The following is a 10,896-nucleotide window of genomic DNA, read 5'->3' as shown; positions in this document are numbered from 1 at the left end:
AACAATAAAGATTTAATTAAAAAAATAAAATAAAATACTCAATACAGACATACCTTTGATATATTGTGTGTTCAATTCCAGACCACTGCAATAAAGTAAGTCATAATCTTTTAAAATATATATATATTTATTGTTGATAGTATTACAGATATCTCCCATTCCTCCCTCCCCTTTACCTTTCTTCTCCCAGCCCCTACCCACCCCCGCAGGACTTCAGGGACCACTCCTTAGACTACATGATTTTGTAACCACTGTGCTGTACATCTGAAACTAGTGCAGAATGGTGTTGAGTGTAAACTGTAATTGAAGAATCAATCAATCAATCAATTAATTAAATAAAACCAGTAAGAAGGATGCACCCCCCACCACCACCTCAGTTCGGGGTCAATGGAAAAAATGTGGAAGGGACACAGTAAGGGCTACACATATTGCAAACATTTCTCTTGTGAAAGAAAAAAATAAAGGGAAAGCAGCAGTAGTGGCAGCTTCTCCCAGGATCCAGGAAATACTGGTTTAAGGCTGACTCTTATAGGACATCACTCTGTTACATTAAATTCTTTGCTCTCCCTGGATCTGCTCCATTCTCAGTGCAAGAGGTGAAGTAGTTAATCTCAAATGCCCAAACAGCTCTAGAGTTCTTATCTGTTATCACCAGCAAACCTTGTTTGTGTATGTTTAATGCCCTAAGTTCATGTACCCAATGACTAATCTTCTATGTATCTAATTAACAAATTGACATTTTTATCTACTGGTTCAGATGAGGCAGGAAGTTCAAGAGAAAACAGAACGGAAAAAGATTACTGAAATTTAAACAGTGGACACATTTGGAATGTTGAGGGAAATAACCTGTAGCATGAGGATCAGGAAGTAGTGTAAAATAGTGCAGGAGTCGACCCTAACAGCAGAACGACTGGGAATCACTGGTCACTATGACACACACTGACCATCAGGGGACAGACGCTCAATGCAGGAGCTGCCCCCTGATGGTCAGTGTGCTCCCACAGGGGGAGCTCTGCTCAGCCACAAGCCAGGCTGACGGCTGCCAGTACGAGCAAGAGGAAACTTTTGAAGGTGATGGATATGAATGAGCAGTGGTGGTGGGATCCTCTCCCGCCTCCTCAGCAGGGCTAAGGATGTCCAATTGCAGCTTAGGTCCGGGGAGTGGGCCTAAGCCAGCAGGTGGTCATCCCCCGTGGGGTCCCAGACTGCGAGAGGGCACAGGCTGGGCTGAGGGACCCTCCCGAGTGCACAAATTTTTGTGCACCAGGACTCTAGTTGTAAATAATGCTGCTATGAACATAGGCATGCATATATTCTTTCTGATTGGTGTTTTGGGATTTTTAGGGTATATTCCCAGAATGGCTGAAATGGAAGTTCCATTTTTAATTTTTTAAAGAAACTCCATACTGTTTTTCATAGTGGCTGCACCAGTCTGCATTCCCACCAGTCATGAACGAGTGTTCCATTTTCCCCACATCCTTGCCAGTAGTTGTTGTTTGTTGATTTTTTTTATGATAGCCATTCTGACAAGTGTGAGGTGATATCTCATTGTGGTTTTAATTTGCATTTTTCTGATGATTAGTATTTTTGAGCATTTTTTTTCATGTCTCTCTTGGACATTTGTATGTCCTCTTTGGATAAATTAAATGTCTATTCAGGTCTTCTGCCCATTTTTAAATTGAATTGTTTGTCTTCTTTTTGTTGAGTTGTATCAGTGCTTTATATATTTTGGAAATTAACCCCTTATCAGATGTATCATTGCCAAATATGTTCTCCCATACACTGGGTTTCCTTTTCATTTTGTGCTGGTTTCTTTTTCTGTGCAGATGGTTTTTATTTTGATGTAGTCCCATTTGTTTATTTTTCCTTTGTTTCTCTTGCCCTAGCAGATGTTATCAGCAAAAATTCTTCTACGTGAGATGTCTGAGATTTTATTGCCCATGGTTTCTTCTAAGATTTGTATGGTTTCATGCCTTACTTTTAAGTCTTTTATCCATTTTGAGTTTATTCTTGTGTATGGTGTAAGTTGGTGGTCTAGTTTCATAATCTTTTTGCTGGTGGAGGCGCTGGCCTTCGATCTGTTAAAAAAAAAAAAAAAATTGCACCATTTGTGAAGCACAAGAAAACAAAGTCTGCCTGCATTTGGCTTTTTCCAGAAAAGATATGCTGACCTCTATTTTATGGCACCAATTTCTATATTTCAATGTTTATCTAAATGATTTAGAATATTTTTTAAAATGTAGCTTCCTAGGTTCCACTCTTGAAATAGTAATTTAGTAAATTAATGGAGGCCTAGGAATTAGCATTTAATTACTTCAAATAATTCTGACTCAGATTATCTTGAGCTAAACTTTAAGAAACACTGCCTAATTTACATGGTCACCAACAGTTCCCTTTTCTTCACATCCTCACCAACAATTGTTATTTGTTGACTTTTTGATAATCATTACTCTGACATGTGTAAGGTAATAGCTCATTGTAGTTTTGATTAGCATTTCCCTGATGACTAGTGATGTTGAGCATTTTTTTATATGTCTGTTTTAAAACTATATACTCTCTTTAGAGAAATGTTTATTTAAATCCTCAGACCATTTTTGAATGGATTGATTTTATGTTGAGTTGTATGAGTTGTTTATATAAGATCTTCAAAAAATATTAAAAATAGAACTACCACAAAATCCAGTAATTGCACTCCTGGATAGTTATTTAAAAAAAACACACGAAAACACTAAATAAAATAGATATATGTACCTCTATGCCCATTGCAGCAATATTTACAATAGTCAAAATATGGAAGCAACCTAAGTGTCCATCAATAGATGAGTTGATGAAGAAAATGTGTCAGTATAGATGTAAATATAGGTATAGATATAGACAATGGAATATTACTCAGACACAAGAAAGAATGAGCCCTAGCCATGTGGTTCAATGGTTAGAGTGTCCACTCTAGTAATGAAGGGTCACAGGTTTGATTCCCAGTCAAGGGCATGTACCTGGGTTGCAGGTTCCCTCCTCCTACCCGCTCCAGGTATGTGGGGGAGGCAACCAGTCGATGTATCTCTCTCACACTGATGTTTCTCTATCTCTTCCCCCACTCTTCCTTCCTGCCACTCTCTGAAAAGCAATGGAAAAGATTAAAAAAAAAGTGAAAAATTTCATTTGCTACAAAATGGATAGACCTAGATGGAATTATGCTAAGTGAAATAAGTCAGACAGAAAATGACAAATACTCTATGATTAAACAGAAAATAAACAAACAAAACAGAAACAGATTCATAGATACAGAGAGCAAATTAATGGCTCCCAGAGGGTTAGAGGGGTGGTGGTAGATGAAAATGGTGAAGGAGAGAAGGAGGTACAAACTTCCAGTTATCAAATAAATAACTCATGGGATGTGGTGTACAACATAAGGAAAATAGTCAATAATATTGCAATAATTTTTTGTACAGTGACAGATGGTTACTGGACTTATTGTTGCGATCACATTGTAAGGTATATAAATCTTGAATCACTATGCTGTACATCTGAAACTAATATAATACTATATGCCAACTATACTTTAATAAAAAATAAATTTAAAAAAAGAAACACTTTCTAAGGGGCAAGAATAAAAGTTTAGGAGGTAGTTCGTAGAAAAATTCAATGAACTCCACCGAATTTTCATCTTTTTCCTCCAAAATAAAATCAAGCCTCAATGTTCTTTGTCTTTTCTATAAAAGACAAAGTTTTCCTCATTAGAATTTCTCCCTTTTCCACTGAAATATACAGCCCTGGATATTTCACAAAGAGCTTCTCAAAGTATCTTCAGTTTGAGACATACTCTCCTGAGGTTTGGAGCAATGATTCTATTCCCTGTCAGTCACATGTTTTTCATGAATATATTTTGATTTGTTCCTGCACATACACTTTTACATACATTGGAATAATTTGTTTAAAAGGTTATCTCTTGTCCTTAAATACTTTTCTAAAGGACATTATTCAAACAAAAGTAAATGAAATACTGTGCTTAGTTTGCTACCAGCTTCTCACTAAAATTTACTGTAAGGTAAATTCAATATTGAGTTTCTTCTCTTTATAGCTCCAGAAAGGAAATTATAGTTTATCAAGCACACATCCAGCTCCTAGTATTTCATAATTTAGTGTTAAGCATAAGGATTATCATGACTTGATAATAAAAATGATTTGCTAGTAACACAAAATGTGGTTTATAGCAAGACATTGTGAAGAGACTGTGTTCTAAGACTATTTCCCAAATAATTCTGATCCAGGGAATCCCACGAGCCTTGGCTCTGAGGTTCTGGGGTTCTGAGGTTCTGGGTTTCTGAGGAATCTCTCCTGAAGATTCTGAATTGTTAATCTAGAATGGTCCTGAGGAATCTTTATTTTTAATAAGAATCCAGATGATTCTTAGGATGAAATTGAAGGAATACTGTTACAAGGTTAGATTTTATTCATCTATGGTAATTATTGTCAATAATTACTCACCAATGGCAATGCTTTTTTTCTTCAGCGTTTAAAAATGACAAAGAGAAGATGGACTGTGTTGTTCAGGCCTTACATTGTAGATGCCTCTGATTTCTCATTCACATGGATTTCTGCCTCTAGTAAGAGAACAGAGATGCTTGATTTGAATCTATTTCAACAGGAGAAAAAGCACCCTGGATTTCTGCTTACTCTTAGGATATAGAAAGATGAAAAGAACATGCTCCCACTTATCAATGAGAAAGAGCTGGATAAATGACAAAATGATAACTTTTCCTGAACCCATGAGAGGGCTAAGGACACAAGACAACTGAAACCCATGGAGGGACAAACTCCTTCAGGGAGAGAAGAGATGTATGGAATGGATCATCTATGGTAGAGCAAGGTAGGAAGAGATGTCAGCCACCAAAATTATACCCTCACAGAAGGCAAGAATGCCTGTATGTAGGAACAAATATTATTTTCCTCAACCTCTACTATTCTACCTAAGATGTCTGACATTCAATCAAAAATTATAAAACACACAAATAAGAATAATACAATCACCCTCAAGAGACAAATGACCCAAATGTTGGAAGTATTATATAAGCAATTTAATTGCTCTTTAAATATAACCTTCAATTTTAAGATACCTAGGTATACGGAAGAGTTGTAAAGATAGGAGGACAAAGAGTGCTAATGCTTGGTTTCCCTGATGTTAATTAGGGTACATAGGGTGCCTGTGGTACGTTTGTCACAACTAAGGATCTAACTTTGAGACATTGTTATTCATCAACTTCTGAAGTTTATTCAGATTTCACTAGCTTTTCCCTAAAGTCTTTTTTCTGTTCTAGGATCTTCCCCAAGCCATCACCCTGCATGTAGTTATCAGGCTGGCTTAGTTTCCTCTGGTCTGTGACCATTTCTCAAATTTTCTGATAAACTGGACAGTTTTGAGAGTACTGGTCAGAAATTTTGCAGAATGTCCCTAAATTTTGGTTTGTCTGACTTCTTTTTCATGGTTAGACTGGGTTTTTAGGAGGAATACCACAGAGTTAAAGTATCATTCCCATTACATTATACCACGGGCCCATGCTATCAACATGACATATCACTGATGAGGTTAACCTTGATCACATGACCTTGATAATATTTGCCAGGGTTCAGTCTGCCCTGCTTTTTATTTGCTGTGTGGATGGAATGGCAACTTCTAAGCTCCTTACATGTGGAATAGAAAACTAGAATTCTTTGTCGTATTAGTCTAGAAAATTATTTATTTGATCTGTGTCTTACAATTAACTTGCTTAGAATTTTGCAAAGTAGTCTCATGATGGTTTTTAAAAGTCCTTCTGTTTAAAATGGTTTATTACTCTTTTCTCAGTTATAATTTTGTTTTTCTCCTTTACTTCTGGATTAAGTTAGCTAGCAATCTGTCTACTCTGTTAAAATTTTCATTTAACACTTTGATTTTATTTAACTTTTTGTTTTTTAATTCATTAATTTTCACTTTTATCTGTATTAATTTCCTCTTGCTTCTTTTGTTTTCCTTTTATAGCTTTTTGAGTAGGATGTTTAATTAATTTTCATTTTGTGTATTATTTTTATAGGCATTTAAAAAACTAAAAGTGCTTTAGTTTATCTCATAGATTTGATGTGTTGTATTTTTCTATTTCTTATTGTTAATAACTTATGAAATCTTGATTTTTGTTCTCTCTTGACATAAGGTTTTTTAAATATATATATATATTAGACAGGAAGGGAGAGGGAGAGAGAGAAACATCAATGATGAGAGAGAATCATCGATTGGCTGCCTCCTGTGCGCCCCACACTGGGGCTCGAGCCTGCAATCCAGGCAAGTGCCTGAGGGGAAATAGAACCATGACCTTCTGGCTCATAGGTCAATGCTCAACCACTGAGCCACGCTGGCTGGGCCCAAGTTGTTTTTATTAGAATGTTTTTCAACTTTTATATGAAGGGATCCTTATAGTTTTATTATTAATATCTAGGTTTATTGCATTATGTCAAATGCTATTAATATTATTTCCATTTTGTAATTTCTTGATTTTTTTTCATTTTGGTCTAATATATGGTTAATTTTTATAACATGCTACATGCACAATTAAAACAAAGGGATATTCTGTATTGCTGGAGTTTGACATATGACTACCTTACTTTTAATACTGTTTAGCTCTCAAACATTTCTCTTCACTAAGTATTTGTCCCTCCTATTTGTACTTTGCTATTTTCTCCTTGTTTTCTACCACAATCATATTGATATTAGCTGTTTCTCAGCTCATATTCCTGGAAACAAAACTTGAGCAGCATCTTGGTCAATGATATATTGAAAGAATGTTCTCAGAAGGAAATAAGTGAGGGATGCTGGCTGAGGCCAGGTGGGAAAAATCTGGGTAATGAAGGGATGTAGAAGAGCTCCCAGGGGGAATTCTGAGCAGGACTTACACCGTAGAGTTAATCTGACCCAGGGGAGTTGGTCATTATCTGTGGCTGCAATTTGTGGGCTGTTTCTGCTGTTGCTTGTTGGCAATTCTCTCAAGAAGGGAGCACCTGTGAGTGTGTAGCAGCCCACACTGACAACAGTTAGGAGATAAGTGCATGCACTTTTGGTAAAGTGGGTCAGGGAGGAAAATGAAGACCATTTACTACAGATAATAATGTCTCCTTCTCTTTCCCTACCATTAAGTTCAAGGTCCCCTCCCCCCATTGAAATAGAAAGCAAACAACATGGGGAGGGGGTAAAGCATGTACTGCAAAGCTTACTATCATCTTACACGCACTTCACATATTTATGCTACCAGCCCTGAAATCATTTGAATTTGGGATTCTTGATTTTAACAAATGCCAAGGTAGCCGCAGTTAATTATCCTTGTTTGTTTTAGATATATTTTTTTCTGGCATCAATTGCTTGAAAATGTTCATGATTTATTTTCATATCCATTTTAGGTATAAAAACAATTTTGGCAATAATGAATTTTTATTAGTGAAAATGGTAATAATACGTGAAGACTATGAATTACAGATTATAGTTATTTGTGTAAGAAAGTTGTGAAAAGACAGCTTAGCCTTACTCTCCTCCACCTAGAGATCCCTTCCTGTGAGCCTGACGAAAGCTGGAAACCTAAACATGACCTTTTCCAGACTCTTTGCAGGTAGGGCTCTATATGTGAGCCACGTTCAGTCAGCAGAGGCACCCACCAGAGTCCTACAGGAAGGAAATAGATGATGTAGGATAGTGGCTGTGTAGGCCAGATTTCATCTTGGCTCAGAGGCATCTAAGGCTCCTGGGGTAGCTGTGATGAAAGTTCTGTTGCCTGTTCTCTGATGTCATGGATGCCAAGTGGCAGATGGTGCTGTTGGAACAACTCTGTTGCATGGTTGGGCATTTCTTCTGGTTGCATTGCTTCTGACCATTTTCCTAGACCTCCCTGAATCTATCTGCTTCCTAAAATCTTATAAATTCCTCCTCCTTAAACCATCTAGAATAAATTTTGTTGCCTATAACAAAGAAGTAACCTAGACAGTGACAGTAATAATCCTAAATATGGCAGGATTATTCTCAAAATAATATCTTCGTGAGGTTATCACCTTCGAGGAACTGCTCAATTTTATGGGTCCATTTCTCTGGCGTGGTCAAGTTGAGAAACTAACTCATACCTCGAAACTGAGACAAACGTGACTGAGATGGGGATAAGCATGTATGTTAACTAACAAGATGTTAGGGGAATTTCTGCCTACATTCAAGTTTGGTATGATCATAAGCCTAGGTAAAGAATCTGAAACATACTTAGGTATGAAGATGGCAGAAATGAACTCCATAGATACCAATATAACAATATTTGTCAAGTATCAAAAACATGATGACAACATTAGAGACGGTGTGAGTGTAGCTTTCTCTTGCGTTTCTCAGGGGATGCTCTCAGAGTGGTGAGCAGTCTGTGTGGAGTACTGAAACCCAGCCAGAATCCCTTCATGACCCCTCCCCCAAGTTTCTTGCTTGAAGAAAAACCAGACCTGAGTCTCTTTTCCTTACATTTACTTAAGTCAATTTTTTTCAGACATAAATCAGGGTTTGGAGGCACTGGAATCACAGAAAACATTGATGTGCACCTTGAGTTGCTTTTGCAAAACCTCCACTAGATAGAAAACTACGTACCGGTACTGACCACAGTCACATAAACCCCGACTACCGGGTACTGGAGGATTGATCACCAGAACTCCTAAAATATCTCTTTGTTACTCCAGCTCCAACCAATCAGAAGATACCCATAAACTGACCATTTATTGAAGAACTTTACCCCCATTTTCACCCTTTAGAACCAAGTTTGGGCTTTTAAACTTGTGTAGCTTCTTTGTGTAGCACTACCAATAAAACAAATCTAATTCTGTACTGCAATTCTCGATGTTCAGTGTTTGACTCAGCTGGTGCTGGTCGGATGAATATTTTGTTTAGTTATAGTACCAGCCACCTGTCTTTTTTTTTTTTTTAAGATTTTTATTGACTTCAGAGAAGAAGGGAGAGGAAGAGAAAGAGAGAAACATCAATGATGAGAGAGAATCATTGATCGGCTGCCTTCTGCACACTCCGTACTGGGGATGGAGCCCACAACCTGAGCATGTGCCCTGACTGGGAATCAAACTGTGACCTCCTGGGTTCATAGGTCAACTCTCAACCCTAAGCCACGCTGGCCAGGCTCAGCCACCTGTCTTAATGTATGGGACCTGGGTCCTGAAAGTCTTGCTGTGCCATAGTCATGTATACTACACATTCTCTTTTTACCTATCCCCATATTTTAGGACCTAGAAATTTTCTTTTTGTTTTTCTTTGTTATTCCTCACCAAAGGATATTTTTCCATTGATTTTTTAGAGAGAGTGGAAGGAAGGGAGGGAGAGGGGGAGAGAGAGAGCGCGCGCGAGAGAGAAAGAAACACCAATGTGAGAGACACACATCGATTAGTTGTCTCCCGCACATACCCCAACTAGGGCTGGGGATCAAACCTGCAACCCAGACACTACATGCCCTTGACCAGGAATTGACATGACTTTTAGGTAAACAGGCTGATGCTCTAACCACTAAGATACACTGGCCAGGGTAGGAATTTTTCTTTTATGTCTACTTAGGGATATAGTCATAGATTATCATATCATAAAATGCCAAATCATAATGATGTGAGAGCTATAGAACAAAAACTGTAAGGATTCATATGACCTTATGACAAATCTCTCAGATAATAGTTTGAAGGTCTTGTCAATAAGACTAGAAAGCTTTACATTGTTTGACCAAACATCCCGCTAACATGGTGTTGGTGGAAAGCCTCAACAGTCAGAATCATCCTGAAGAACTGATTCATAGCTTTATTCAAATTCGTAAGAGCTTTAATAGGAGAAACTTACAGACACTGGCAAAGCAGCTGCTCCCAGTGGTGGCCGGCTGGGAAGAATCCACACCTGTTTCAGGACAGGGTCTCTTTTATAAGGGGTGAACATCAAAACCATATGGTGCGTAGTTACATAGACCACCAGAGAGAGCAATGCATCAGGCAGCTATAACACTCTATACATTCATTAACCTCCTTCCTGGGGGCACGATGCTTGTCTTTGGCTGGCATTCCGGTTTGCTGGGTAGTCAGCCAAGCCTGAGGCTACAGAGAATTGAGTCCAACATTTCCCAGACACCTTTGCTGCTGGAGCCATATTGCATCTCAGTGAGTTCCCAAACCCGGGCAGACTGGGACAAACATAATGACATTCAAATTTATCTTTTTATTATAAGTTCATTTCAAGACCTGTTTTACCTCTTTTTGTGTAACATGTTACAATCTGGCCTAGATTGATTTGAAGACATTTACCCACCTATTTTCTGGTTAATTCTTAGGTGATTACATTTAGCATGGACGTAGGAGGAAAGTTGATTTACTCTTCAGAAGATAATATTATTTCCAAGTTCTTGGAGGGGGCTTCATTCAAACCATCAAGTACTGACAACATCCAGTTACCAATATTCTCAAGAAATAGCGACCTACACATTTTATCTTTAAAGAATGAAGGTTTGTGAAATGTATCTTTCTTCTAATTTTAAACTTAAATGTTAAAATCTATTTTCCTCTGCAAATGCAAGTGATTATTCCCAGTCATTTTGATTGCAAGTTGGCTGTGTTTCAGTTACTTACATCTCTTACATCTAGCATATTTTAATAAAAGTTAATTAAAAAAAAAACCTCTAGCCAGTTAGGTTAAAATAAAAAAAAAACTTAACTTATAATAAGGGTTTTCTCTCCTATCTAACCAAATGTAATCTTTCATTTTGATGTATTTTATATAAAATAGTATTTGAAGAAACTTGGCACTGCAATATAGTTTCTACAACTATATATCCTTGTCACCAAAACTAGCAAAAAGAGAATTAATGCTTAGGAAAA

This window comes from Myotis brandtii, unplaced genomic scaffold (assembly GCF_000412655.1).
Source record: "Myotis brandtii unplaced genomic scaffold, ASM41265v1 scaffold575, whole genome shotgun sequence".
Lineage (NCBI taxonomy): Eukaryota > Metazoa > Chordata > Mammalia > Chiroptera > Vespertilionidae > Myotis > Myotis brandtii.
This window is presented reverse-complemented; position numbering follows the sequence as displayed.